Source organism: Atractosteus spatula, chromosome 23 (assembly GCF_055471065.1).
Source record: "Atractosteus spatula isolate fAtrSpa1 chromosome 23, fAtrSpa1.hap1, whole genome shotgun sequence".
Lineage (NCBI taxonomy): Eukaryota > Metazoa > Chordata > Actinopteri > Semionotiformes > Lepisosteidae > Atractosteus > Atractosteus spatula.
The window spans coordinates 8,323,068-8,337,825 of NC_142728.1; positions in this window are offsets into that span (position 1 = coordinate 8,323,068).

Below are 14,758 nucleotides of genomic sequence, written 5' to 3' on the forward strand. Positions count from 1 at the left end.
TGGTACTGCACAAATTGACTTCAAACAGACAATTTAATCTGGCAATCTGCATTTGCAATTTTCCTGTCCAGACATAAGGCAAAACTATTAGAAAGGAGCAAAGGGGGATTCTAATGTGCTAGTGATTTCGCAGGGCCATTCCAAACTGTGACTCTGCAGATGTCCACAACAGAAGTGCAGTGACTGATTCCAGAAAAGCCGGCCTGCAGAGCCGAGCAGTGAGCTCTCAGGCCACTCAATATATCAAAGCGGCTGTAGCTGTGTGCTGTACTGCAGGAGTGCTTTCTAACTGATTTACAAGGATGCCTATGCAGTAGATGACGAGAAGGAAGGGCAATGTCTTCCTCTGATTCTGTTTAACTCAGGACCCTGGAGGGGCCCATGACTGTCAACGCAATGCTGATCCAGCAGAAACATCGCATAAAAATAACGCTTTTTTTGTTTTTAGCAGAACAGGTAGTTGTATGGAGATTAATGACCCTGCCAAGCATGTTGGCACAACAGTCAGCTACTGCCAACGATGGCAGCTGATCACAGATTGAACTTCAATTGATCTCTCGCCTCTAAGCAGATGAGGACATAACTCTAACATGGCCAGCTATCTCTCTACTGGACTCTTTACTGTAGTCCCAATAGCAGCTGTGCTTGAATTAGCAAGGTGGTTCGGCCTTTTTTTTCCTTAACAGATGTGTGCTTCTTCATTACACTCTAGGACGCTGTGTGAATGAGTATTAAGGGAACATCTCAGAGTTTTTTCAGACAACACTACAGAGAAAGGGAATGTTCAAGAAACGTAGTCTTTTTTAGCAAAGAGGTATTCAATGCTATTGAAAAAACAATACCTACAGTACAGCATTTAAATATTAAAAATTAAACCAAATTTACATTAGGCCTGATGCAATTAGACAACCACACTATAAGTAAGGGCTCCATAGACATCTAAATTCCATAGGAAAATATTAATAGATGTTCCAGTTGCAGTTTACCCTGGAAGGAAGCACAGATCCTGGAATTTGGCATAGGCCAAGGCTAAAGGACAGCCAGCTTAAGCCACTGCCAGTATTTAGCGCACTGCAGTCTGTTCCTTTCTGCTATTACAGTAGGAGTCCAGAAGGCAATGAATCTGATATGCACACTTTTTTTAATATTCACCACAACAGTTTCATGATTGTTCTTCAAACATCAAAACCTCAATGTACATTTTAATATTAAAAAATGCTTTTACAGACTCTGATCAGCTCTAATCTTGGACTCACTAGCAGTAGTCATCAAACTGAATAATTCTCAAAATGATTTGGTTCTCTTCTAAAGACGGTCTTGCAAGAACTTATCATAGGCAGGTATAAACTATAAGTGTAAATGACATAGTTCTGCCCTTTGTGTTTAGAATGTTGAAATCCGGGAAAATGGCATATTAATTTATCATCAAATAAAAAAAAACAAATTCTTGAGAATGAAGAAAACGTTCCAAAATAAAAGGAATCGGCTTCTCTTCTCCCTTGAATGATGCAGAATGGGTTAGATACAGAAATGACCTCAGTCTCCCAGCAGAGTGTGCTCTGTGAAGGTGAAAGGGAAAGCTGTGATCATTAAACGGCCAAAGCAAAGGTCAAAGGTTTGTTGCAAGGGGGTACTGTAGTTATCCCATATCTGCAGTCATGAGGACAAGAGCTCAACACTTTGAAAGCTGTCCTTGCATAAACCTGCACGCTTCATTTTCAGACTTCAGTAGAACATCCTCGGCTTCTCGTTTTTGGTGCATCAGAAGACCGATTCCTTTGTTTTGCCTTTTTAAATACCATCCTCAGCTTCTCAGGCTATTTTTCTGTCTGTGTAATGCTTTGCTGCCACCCTTAGACTCTTCTACATAATTGCAGCTGCTGTACAGTACATTCATTGCAGAATTTGTTCCATGAAATCCTCAAAAGTTCTTTCAAGTTAACCTAAGTCCTCTGTAGCTACTACTTCTGTGCAGTTTACTTCAATTTATACAAACATGCAGTATGCTTTCCTAAAAATGCCTAAGGAACTCAATAAATAAATATAATAAATATTTATTTATTGCATACTAATATTAAAAACCTGAGCTCTAAAGTCTAATTTTGCAAACCAAGTTGTAATCAACAAAGGTTTTAACAATGTACTGATTGATTATTATAATACACTGTACACTTAGGACTGAGAAGATGCAGCATGACCTTACAGAAATGGGGAGAAGCCCCTGCTCACAATTCCCCTGTAAGTGCAGCTCATACTGTTGTACTGTACCTTTGAAGAAACTGCCAAATAACACTCACAGGTCAATTAGTAACCAATAGCCAAGCAAGCTTGTGAGACAAAGAAAGCCCCTTGTTGGTGACCTTTCTTATGTTCTAAATAAAGACCACACCAAAGACATTACTTTACCTTCTGTGTTTTTCAATCCACAAACTGAAAGATAACCACATCATTTCAAAATTTGCTTTAATATACTCCAATGCTCAGGTGACCATAAGCTCCAAAAATGAATACTATACTATCAAACCAGCCAAACAATCCGGTATCTGAACAAAAAAACACACTACCTTACATTGTAGTGTATTGAGTCTGATTCTGAATTACAGGTCACTATTAACTATTCATGATACGAATTAAGTTACTTAAATGTGATACAGAAAACTTATTTACAAGTGTACATACCTGTTAAACCCTTTTTTGCAATCACTGTTACCCCTTGGTTAGACAATTCATGTAATGTGTTGCAAGAAACATGCCTGTAAGGGGATGTGTACATGCTAGACGGACAGGTTTGTGGATTAAATCCCACTGCAACAGCATAGGAGCTCAGCAAAAGAAAGCAGTTTTGCACTTAACTGGTCTTCTAAATGTCACAGGCTAATGTATTATATTAGGGCTATATCGTTATTACACTATCTATGCTAATAACCATTTTTTAACTGTTCTCTTTTTTTATTTTGCTTCTCTTTATATATTTTTTTATTTTGATTGCTTTTGTACATTTTTACATTTTCTCCCTTGTTTAGGAACCGACTTCAACGCACAGGACATTGCAACAGTTGTTTTCCTTGAAAGGCGCTATAACAAAATGCTAAAAACAGCTATTTTTAGCTTGCTTTTTTAAACCGCATCACGTCAAGTTATTTTTAGCAATCCTCCATCTGGTTGTCAAATGCATCAGGCTTGTAGCATATCCCACAGACCATGGACCATGTGTTCGCCTGCTGCACAGTATCAAACCCAATTGATTATGCTGTAACTTTACAGCATGCTGCAGCTCAATGACTCAGGTTGATGTCTACAACCTGCCTTTACAATTACACAGTGGTTTTAAAAAAAAAGGCGTCTTGAGCTTGGTAAGGGGGGATAGAGAACGTCTGCTTTATTTACACATTGCACAGGCCCTATTGTATTTGACAAGCATGTAACGAACAAATGTGAATTCTAAGTTAAATCATGTGTCCAGCAATGGGAGACTCCATGTTTTATCGGAATTTTGCAAATAAGCAGCCCAAAGGAGTAATCCTATAGTCTTAATTATGTCAAATCTTCAAACTGTTGTCCGACATTGGCTGTGGGATACAAATAAAACCCAATACAAAATTCATTAATTCCCTCATTAGTTAACAAATAAAGTAAAAAATCTGATGATCTCTTTCTAATAAATGAGACCATCCAGCCTTATCCAGACAATCTCGGACACTATTATTGTTACTTGGTCTATAATTTGTCAATAAGTGCAATTAGTAAGTGACATTACCAGTCTGAGAATTACAAATACTAGGGCAAGACAGTATTACGCAGTAGGTAAGAGCTAGGGTTTTGAATTGGATATATGTAGCAATAGACAGGGAGTCAGAAGAGAGATTTGTGAAAGCCAATATTAAGCTTGTCAGGGGGAAATTAATCAGATTCTATTGTCTTTATTGGTTAATGCTTGCTGAATATGTAATTAAAATAAGAGTTCAGACATATTATGGGAAAAACAGAAAAGTAATTGTATTAGTCTAGGCACTGACCTTTTAAGATGGAATAGATTTCAGTCATGTCTCAAACCTTTCTAAACAGTGCCTCACGAATCCTAAACAAACCAGACCCCATCTTGGAGTCAACAACTGCTGCATTTTATTACATGCTAAGCTGGCCAGAGCCCTACAGCTGTATTCTGAATATGCTCTTGGTTCCAGTGATTAAAACAGCATCCATCTTGTTTTTAAACTAACAGCTGCCACAGACAGAAGTCAGTTGATTTTTGGAGAAGGCTTTTTTAGGTAAGGAACTGCCTTTACTGCAGAAAAAGATAATTCGGTACGGTCTTGGAGATCAAAGAAAAAATAATATATCCCCTCTGAAAGCAACAGAAACCCAGTGGCAACATGGGAAGTATCAGGGATGCATTTAAATGCTTTATGTCTTGAATGATATTTAAAATCGCAAAACAGGGAGAAACAATAATGATTACTTTAAAGAGGTGAACTGAAGTGAAAGAAGTGCACAGACTGCATTCTTATTTAAAAAAAAACTGACTATTAATACACATATATATACCTGAACGGAAATCAAAAATAAAATGAGATAAGCTGTAAAAGAACAGCTGTGTGCATTTGAACATTGCTGCAGGCTGTGGAGGTAGGCAAAGCAGGCCAAATAGGTAAAGCTCCACAGTTTCTTTCCACAGTTGAGCAAGCACTGCTGTTCCAATCGTCAGTGCGCCTTGGGCATAATTACGTCGTACTTTCCTGTCAAACTCAACAGGCTAGAGTGATGGTTTAATATGCCACTGCTATTAACCTGCCTGCCAGAGAGGCCCCTGTACCACAATCTGACAAACAAATTTCAATGACAGGAAAAAAAAAAACGTCTCCTGTATGGGATCCGACAGGACATAAGAGATTATAAGATTATATCAGCTTCTATATCTGCAGCTTCATGGATGGTATTGTCCAACTGTCATTAAGCCCAATTGGTACATTATGAAGAAGAAATCGAGTAAAATATGTACAAATCATTAATGAACACATCTTGACATTACTGTTTTAAATTGTACTGTGTGTATAAATGAGAGAATGAGTATTCCTTTTAGCTACAGTAAAAAATAAAAGAGTTCACACAAGAGAAGGCCATTCAGTTAATCTAAACAGTGTATTCTATACACCCATAACTCATTTTGGGAAACACGTTCCACCTGCTTTTAATCCTAATTGTACAGACTTTGCCTTTGGGTCCTTGTTTACTACTGGCCCGGGAAAAGTCCTCTGGGATGACTTGGTCGTCTACCACAATTTTGAATACTCCTACAAAGGCTTCTTACATATCCTCGGCTCAAGATAAAACATACTCATTGAGTAAATATCTGTGTATGACAGGCCCTTAAGGTCAGGAATTCGCTTTGTAAATTTCCATTGGGATAATTATAAAAGCGTTATACATTTTTGTAACATGGGGATCAAAACAGTACACAATATTATACTGTATATGCCACTGCACTGTGTAACTTATCATAACATCCCTTGATTAAACAAATGAACCACATATGATAGTCATTTAGAAGTTGTATTTTTTTCTAAAAACAGATTTCTCCAGAGCTAATGTATACTGCTGTGCATTTTAGAGTTTACCCTATGTCTCTATAACATTTTGGAGTTGGAGACAATATGCAATCACACAGGCAGGTGTGACCGAAGAGCATCTGATGTTTCAATGTTGTATCCTATGCTGTGCAAAAACTCTCAATCACACAAAGCAAACCACTGGCTATCATCCAGCCTTCCAGGAAGAGAAATGACCAGGCACATTTAATGAATCCCAAATCAGCTTTGATTTGAGAATAAAAATAAGCTTGTTTGAGTGTGCTGTCACCTCTACTCAGACAGATTAGAGGTCTGGAAGCAAATCCACGCCTCAGGGCAGAACGTTCCATCAAGACACACAGTACCTTCCCTGAAGTCATTTAAAATTCTATGGAGTCTGAAATGACCATAATGCTGAAAAAACTGGATTTTAGAGAAGTGAGTATTTCAATGAACAATTCCCAAAAAACGCAATTTAATTTAGTATTTTGATTTCTTAATTAAGAACCCTTATTTTTCCCCTCCTTTTCTTCCTTGATTCTAAATAAACCAACAATAACAGATTTAATTATCCATTTCCCCAGGTCAGGTCAGTTTAGACCAAACTATGTCCTGGGTGAGAGGATACAATAATACATTAAATACTGCCTTCCTAGTCTAAACCACAGGCCTCAACAGCTAGGCAGTTGAAACTCAAATGCTTAGGAAGGAACTCTATTTATTTTGGATTATAGCGTGAGAATAAAATCCTTCAGCTCTGACATTTTTCATCCATTGTTCGCTTCAAATAGCCGGCACCGTTCACTTCCAGTGCTGCAAATATTGCCAGCATTCCTAATGAAATATCTCGACAGGGTGATTTATGATTTAAATTTGCACAGTGCTTCAGTAAGAAACGCAAAATAACAATCCTGCCTTCCCATCAAACGACTTCAAAAACAAGCTACCTTACAAAATAATAGATGTCTTATTAAACCGCTGAGATCAATATCAGGAAATGGCCAAGAACATGGCTGTTGTGCTACACTTGCACATCAAGCTCGGCTGATACAGCTATATAAAAAATTAAACCAATTTAAGCAGAGCAGACTGACATTTAAACTTATGTGAAATGCCAAAGTCTTTGTCTTCATTTGGATACAACACCAAGTTAAATAAACTTGCTAGAAAGTACGAGGTCACATGCCAAGAGTGGAAAAACTTACAGACTTCTCTCTTAATGAAGGCCTGAGTTCCAACAGTGACTATTCTCTCATTTCCACCTGCCACTCTGAGCAAGTGGAAAAGAAAATCTCTTCTAACTGGCAGAGTATCCAGTGACTTATATACTGTACATCAAATTTACAAGCACAAAGCAAACTAAAGATATGATCAAATGCAAATACCATAAAAACTACATGAAAAAAAATGAAAATAAGGAGAGGACAATGAATATGAAAACAAAAAACAGTGAAATACAATGAAGAATATACAGATAGTTTGAATTCATCTCCTTTAGATGGTACCCGTCTTTCATATAATGTTCATTATTTGAACAATTAATTTGTTAATAATGTTACCAGTATTGACAATGAAACTGGGAGCACAATTGCTACAATCATTAGAATAGCTTGAGCAGTCTTTACTAGAGCAATGAGCAAAGGAATTTTGTATTTAAATACTTTTTAACAGAAAAGGCTTTTTTTCAAATATGTTCAACAGCCTATAAAGTGTTGTTTTGGTTCAAAGCAGTGAACAGACAACTACTCCCGAGTCATGAAAGTTTGGGAATTAATTTGCTTGAACGACTGACAAATTAAAAAAATATGTTGCTGCAGATCTCCTGTAAAATATGTCTGCAGACAAAGCACTAATGCAGAAAATTTGTAGAATTCAAAATATTGCAATTAAAACAAGCTGAATGTCTCTCCACACTTCCAGCGCCTCAGAACTTGTCTAGATGGCACTGTTGTTATGTTTGTAGCTCTAGTCAACAGCATAACCTTAACTCGCAGACAAAATTCGGATCTAGGATGCATAAAGCTACATTACAGTTTTAACAATATTTCTCTGTTCTACAATAATTAAAGGTCAAGTCACATTTATGGTTCATGTAACCAAATACAGAAATGCAAACCAACAGAAACCGTACGATTTTCCGGGCTTAATATTGTTCTTTATTTTCATGTCTGCTACTTTGTTTCTTTCTACCTTTTATAACAAGTAAAGAAGTTTCGGAACTATTGCGTTATTTTCAAACAACTTTTGTTTCTGTCGAGGGATTCGTTAGGGGAAATTAACTGAATTCCTGTTACGGAAAAACCTTAACGTGTGGAAGAAAACAGCTCCCTCCTGCCTTTTATTGTTATAGTACTTCTGAGTGTATTGACTGATCAGAACAAATTATTTTAGTTCACAAAACAGCAGTACTTACTGTAAGTATTCAGACGGCGACCAGTCGGTCTCCTAACTATGAGCTACTGCAGGTGTGCAAAACCTTTTCTTCTGAGAGACATAAGGGGGCGACAAATCGATATCTGCAGAGATTTTGAAGAATTTGAGAGCGTTGCATGGCCCGTAGATATATTTTACACGTGATTCATGGACTGTACCCCAGAAACCCTGGCACAGATTCAAACAATAAATGGAAACGTGAAACGTATCCACTATTACAAATTATCCTATGCTATGAAAAGTAATCTCTCGCCTGCATGAATCTTCTGGCATAGTTTGACTAAAGACATTTGGATTTTAAAATGCTTCAGGGGTGAGGGGTAAGGTTAAAACAGCTGTAGCGGCATCCTATATATGTAAGCAGACTGATGTGGTTGTTCTCATTTTTAAATGCTGGAGATGAAACTCGGTGGAAATGACAATATATTTTATCGCGTACCCTCAGAATGTTTGAAGTATGAAATGTGGGGAGCAGCCACTTCAAACTGGGAACAGAAGGAAGGGAAAACTAAATTGAACACAATACAGTGAAATCTAGTGATGTACACACCAACTCATTTCCACTGACGTCCTTTTTGAACTATTGCTTTGTTCTTCTTGTGAGAAGACATATCTGTTAGGTTTCAAATCTTATGAGATTTGATCAATTAAGGTCCCTTGCCAATTCAGTCACATTGGATCTGGTACAGCATTCTCCGACTCAGATTTCTGTTTTGTTTTCATTACAACAAACCATTATTTCCCAAGACTTTACTCCATGAATGACATAATAATATAGAAGAAAAATAATTAAACATTTGGGTTCGGAACTTAGTAACCAAGATTTTCTTCCTCCATCAGTTTTTCCAGCAAATAAAAAGGACAGACACATTAGTAAGACAAATGGTCTCAGAGATTTGAACATGCGGTGTTGTTCCCCGACCAATTCATCACCAGCCTGTAATTTGGGAAGCAGAGATTCAGTCCCCTGAGGTGTAAGTACGGCCTGTGAAAGCCTTCGAATCTTTCAGCACTCTCTCTCTCTCTAAATTTCCCTGTCCCCCCGGCCTGACCGGAGAAATGCCACCTGGACAAAGATATGCTTGATTAGATAAACACAAATCAAAAATGTTTCTGCACTGGGGCCTCCATAACACAAACCTCTCTGACATGAAAGGCTGTCTTTCTGCAGTGATAACTTTGTGATTACTTTTGACATTGTGTACTCGCGAAGTTTTTCTTCTCTTAATGCCATGCAGGCTGGGCCTGCCCTGCTCTGGAATGGGTAAGAAAATAGTGTCTACTGGCAGTGGACCAGTAGATGGCACAATTCCCTCTTGACCAAATGTTCTCAAATCAATGGCCCAGGGGACAGGTGACATCCTTCAAATGACACGTCAAACTATGGTCCTGTTTGGTCATTAAAAATCCCAGGGCTCTTTTTGTAAAAGTTAGTGTGTTAGCCTACATGAATTCCACACTGGACTTTTACAATCTGGCCTTCTCCAAGTCCCAAGTTAATTCAATCAATTCATTCATTTTCTAGCTGCTTCTTCCAATTCAGGGTCGCACGGGAGCCTCTTGGCAAGCAATGGACACAACACAGGGTACACCCTGGATATGATGCCAGACCACCGTCACAGGGCAGACAGATGGAAACACAGACAATCACACATGTCAATTTTCCCAACAGCCAATTAACCTACCAGTATGTCTTTGGAGTGTGGGAGAAAACAGGAACACATGGAGGAAACCCACCAGGACACAAGTAGAACTTACTAACTCCATGCAGATGGCACCCCAGGTCCATTGGACCCAGTATTGCAAGGCACCCCCATTTTAATTCTGTTTGTTAAAAATGTTCACTTCTCTACCTGATCAGCTGTGCAGTGGGTTGCTGGTGGGTAACGGCTGCTGCACGTCACCCAGGTGGTGCTGCACGTCAGTGGTGGGTGAAGAGGGCCCCTTTATATGTGTAAGAGTGTTTGCACAGGAAGAGCTGTGTGCTATTGCACATACAGGCAAATAAGCTGCATGCAGCAAAAGGAATAATACAAGATTCAGTCATTTTGTTATATTCTCCCCCTAGGCCTGAGCCTGGAGTTGCTGTAGCACTCCCACCAATAAAGGACAACTGTGTACTCCATTCACCATTTTCATACTATGTACCTTACGGTGTCTGCGGCAGAGTTCTGCACTGAAAGTGATGCAGCTCTCACTGACAGCCTTGCCAAACCATCACCAGGGTTATTGGTTGTGCCTCAGCTGGTGGTATCACTGAGTTGAACCTGCAGTCCTGACAAACTCCTTTATCTGGTTTGCATGTTTCCATCACATCGGCGATGCCACAGCTTAAAGAGGAAACATGCTCTGTTTATCTCACTTGCAAGGGCTTGACGTCACTAGAGCGTCCATGGTCCATCCATCATTGCTAGACTGCGGCAGGACCAACAGCTGTCAGGAGGATGTTGTCAACTAGACATAACAAATCAAAGACAGGATGCTCAGTTTCGGAGTTTTGGAAGCTTGCTTCCACACCTTAACACCTATGGACCACAATAATAGTAATAGTAATAATACAATAGTATTCAAGCATCCCAAACATTGCTGTCGTCATGTTCCACTGCCACCAGACCACAAGAATTTAGTTCGTCCATATACTGTAAACGTGAATACTGAAAAAGAATGTTGTTTTCTGATTAATCTCTGTCTGTTGTTTGCTGATGACAGAACACATGTATACAGAAAAAGCCAGGGAGGTTAGCTTATATCTGTGCAAGGGCAAAACATTGTTTTGGTGTCATAATGGTGAAAAGTGGTTTAAATGTCAGTTTCAGGAGCTGGTTTTGTTGTATATAGTCATTACACTGCACAGCATCATATGGACCACGTTTTGAGACCTGTGCTCAATCCTTTGTTACAGCCACACCAGTTTTTACATGACCCCCTAATCTTCCAACACAACGATCTCCACACGGCAAGCGTCACGGAAGAGCTTCTGCTGCAACGTGAGACGAACATTGTACATTGGCTGACTGACACCAAAACCAATTTCACGGCTAGGGTGAATACGACAGATGAGATCAATAGATGCAGCACGTCCACCACTGGCAAAATGTCCCACTGATCTAACATGTTCTGGATTTAGAACATGATAACAAACACCATTTTAAAAACGAACCTATCTGAGACTGCTCAAGATTGATTGCTGAAGTGCACTGATTTGAACTGGTTGCCCCCCACACCCCAAACCACCACAAACACACACAAGCAGTGGAAGAGCAGATCTGATGCTGATAATTTGTTTTGAGTGTAAGGTCTGCGGTTTAGAACAGGGGCCTTTGGCATAGCTGCACTTTGCAACGTGTTATAATGTGGTTTGAGGCTATGTACAGACTAATCAACACATTTCACTCACTTTTCTCTTAAATGTGGCTGAGATAAGCACTTTCTCCAAGTCCTTATTTCCCCTGTCCCCTTTTTTCCAAATCTTCTGTCTGCATACTAGCTAAATGGATGATATTGGTTTTTGACTGTTTCTTTGTACATTGTGTTTTATCAGTAACATCTGAATCTTTGGGGTGGAATGAGATCTTTCCTGGCAGCTTTGAAGCTCTGTGTTAGACAACTGCATTTATTTGACTTGACAAATAGACTTTGGACTAAACAAAATGGCTGCAGGGAAGGTGTAGCAGTTCTGGAGTGCATGTCACAAGGTCATTTCCTGGCTGAATTCAAATCGGGGCTCATTGAAGGAGCTTTTGTAAAGTAACATGGGGCCTATTGCCAAGAAGTGACTGGTTTCATTTCAACCTTGTCTATACAAGAGTTTACTAAAGTATTTTTGAAAGCTGGCAGAAACCATACCATCTCAAGCAAAGGGTTCTTGTTAGGCCTAAGGAGGCAATGCTATTGGCCTGTCATGGTTGAGGAACTAATAGGGAAACTAATTGTGTTCTCATGGCGAAATGTTCTAACTTCGCAAAACAATAGTGATAAGGAGCAATCCTCCAGACTAACCAGATACAATCTCCCCAAAACCAAGTGGTATTCCCTCCAATACTTAAGAATAGTTCTCTGGGGTTTAGACTACGGTATTTGTCTGTTCATTTTACAATAGCACCAAACAAAACAGAGATGGTTGTCACTGACTGTTGGAGGACAGTTACTTTACTTAACTTCACCTTCAATATAGTATGTATACAAGTATACTCCACAGGCTGCTTACTTAGGGAACAGCCATGATTAATCGGCTGCTTTAGTGGTTTTAAGGACTGCAGCAAAATCGTTGGGCATCAGAATAGATTTGTGTTATTTTTGGCAGATTTCCTCATTGGAATTCTGTACTGTTCTGTTTGAGCAAACACCTAATAAACATTACAGTCAACTCCGATTAGTGGAGGCTAGCTAACTATGAAAAGATTTGTATTAAGGTCTGGAAGTGGGCCTAAAACATACAAAAACATTGCAATATCTGCGCCCCATACTACCTTCTCCAGTTATTTCTTATATATATATATTCATCGCTTAAAGTATCTCTGTTTTTGCATTTTTAAATTTACCGTGGGACATATACTCAAGTTAAGCATATTCACGATTTTGTATTTCCGTGTAAGTTAAAATCAACTTTAATTTGTGTTGTTGCCATCTGTTATTTTTAAGCCTTTTAAAATGACAAAAAGTCATGTCTTTCTCACCTGACATTTACCCTATTTACACTGCAAAACATGATTTATCAAGCAGTTCAAGTTAGTTTGTGTCTCATTATGTACATTTTAAATGCAGCAACGAACATATTATCTTTTAAAACTGTCTTTGTGTAATGTAACTAGGTTTTGTTTCTCTTAATCTAGTTAGATGGGGCAAGTTTATAGGTGCCGACTGTACTGCATGAGAATATTTTACTGGGATGGAATCCATAGAGAGTTCACTTCCTGCTCACACCGAAGCTAGTTGGACATTGTAAAGAAAAAGAATAAGCCAAACTATTAGATCCACACAGATGCACTTGCTCTGATTTCAAATTGTGGTATTTTAAACTGACTGACTTCTGTTTCGTGAATACGGCACATCATTCTGTCCTAACCAGAGAAAATCGTAGGATTGAATTGCATCATGAATGACAGGGAAGTTTAAGTTGTAAAAAAGCTATTATGTAAATATGCCATAATAACTGTGGTTTCTCTACATTCAGAAACCTTTTCTTCTCAATGGTCAGGAATGACAAAAAATCAGCACTAGGCCATAACACAGGCTCCAAAAGCTCTTCAGGATCTTCAGGATCTCTAATTGCGTAAGTTTTATGAACTTTATAAAGTTAGGCGGGTATGAAATTGTGTCACTACCAACAAAGTTACGTAGGTACATTCATCTTTAAAAATTATTTTACAACCCAATTCTTGTTTGAGCAATTTTTTAAACAGAAATTATACTGCGTGTGATTCTGAATGTTCCGTGCTTCTGGCAAAAGTCAACTCTAAAGACAATTTTAAAACTTTTGTGTAATGTGAAATCTGAGATAACACAAAAAGGTAAAGTAGTTACACTAAACCCAGGAGGCTTTAAAACTAAATCCAAGGAGTTTGAGCAGTGTGTGTGAGTGCGTTCGTGCAGTGAAATTTATGTCCTGTCATATTGTTAGTAACGAGAACTTAATGCTTCAAGAAAAACAAGTTCCTCTTCGTGGAGCGTCTTGCGTTCACAGTGTTTTTTAATTGAAGCCTAACACCAAATAAGGAGCAGTGGATGTAACGGGCCTACTTGAAATGGAACGGCAGATTATCTGAAAAGATCGAACAACACAGCCTTCCATTCTGTTGATAAAATTGTTTGGGAGGAAAAAAAAAGCGTTTGGCTCATATTTTGGCAGGAGTAGTGTAGGTTGCTATCCATTAGGGAAAGGGAAGGAGAAAGAGCGAGTGGCAGTGGAGGAGCAGAGCCAGGGAAATTTGATCATTAAAAACCCTTCTGGCTGTCTTGGGGAATTTAATTAAATTGCTGGAGAGAGCTGTGTTGTAAGGGGGCACATCTGGATCCAATATGTGCAGCTTTGATTTTCTTTTTTCTCTCTTTTTTTTATTTTTTTTGCTGTGCACTGGAGAACCCCTTGCCCATCTTCATGTTCAAGAGGGGGGAATGATGGAGCCAAAGCATTCAGGATTCTGCAGGGATCTGAATTCCTGCTTCGCCCCCACACCCCTCCTCTGTGTTGTACTTCCAAATGTAGTTTTTTTTTCTTCTTCTTCTGTTTTCTTTGCCTTCCACAGAAATGCTACAGGCTGGTTCTGCAGCTGCCTTAATCAGGAAAATAAAGTTGAATGTTGTGCTCCGATAAGAGCAATTCGAAGAAAATTCGAATAGAGTCTATTCGAATAGAGTCTGTGCCGCAGGATGTGCGACTTTTGACGAAAGAACAAAACAAGCTTGACAGAAAAGTCAGAATAATTATAGTTCTGTTTTTGCATTAACGAAAGAAATAGAACGTCGAAAAAATCATCTCAAAGCTTGACGCACCTGGAGGGACTGGTCAGAAGTTGATTTAATGATTTTAGGTATAGCAAACAAGCAATCCCTGGGCTTGCGTGTAACCGCTTCTCTCCTGGGATACTGAACATTTGTTTGCGATAATGAAACAGAAACTGAGATTCATTGTAAGATGTTTTTTTACAGGACCACTTAATAAGATCATCTCACTAAGTTATCAGTTATTATGGTGTTTTAATATCTATTACCGTGTACCAATCTAGTACCATTCTCTAAGTCTCTTATAAACACAAAGG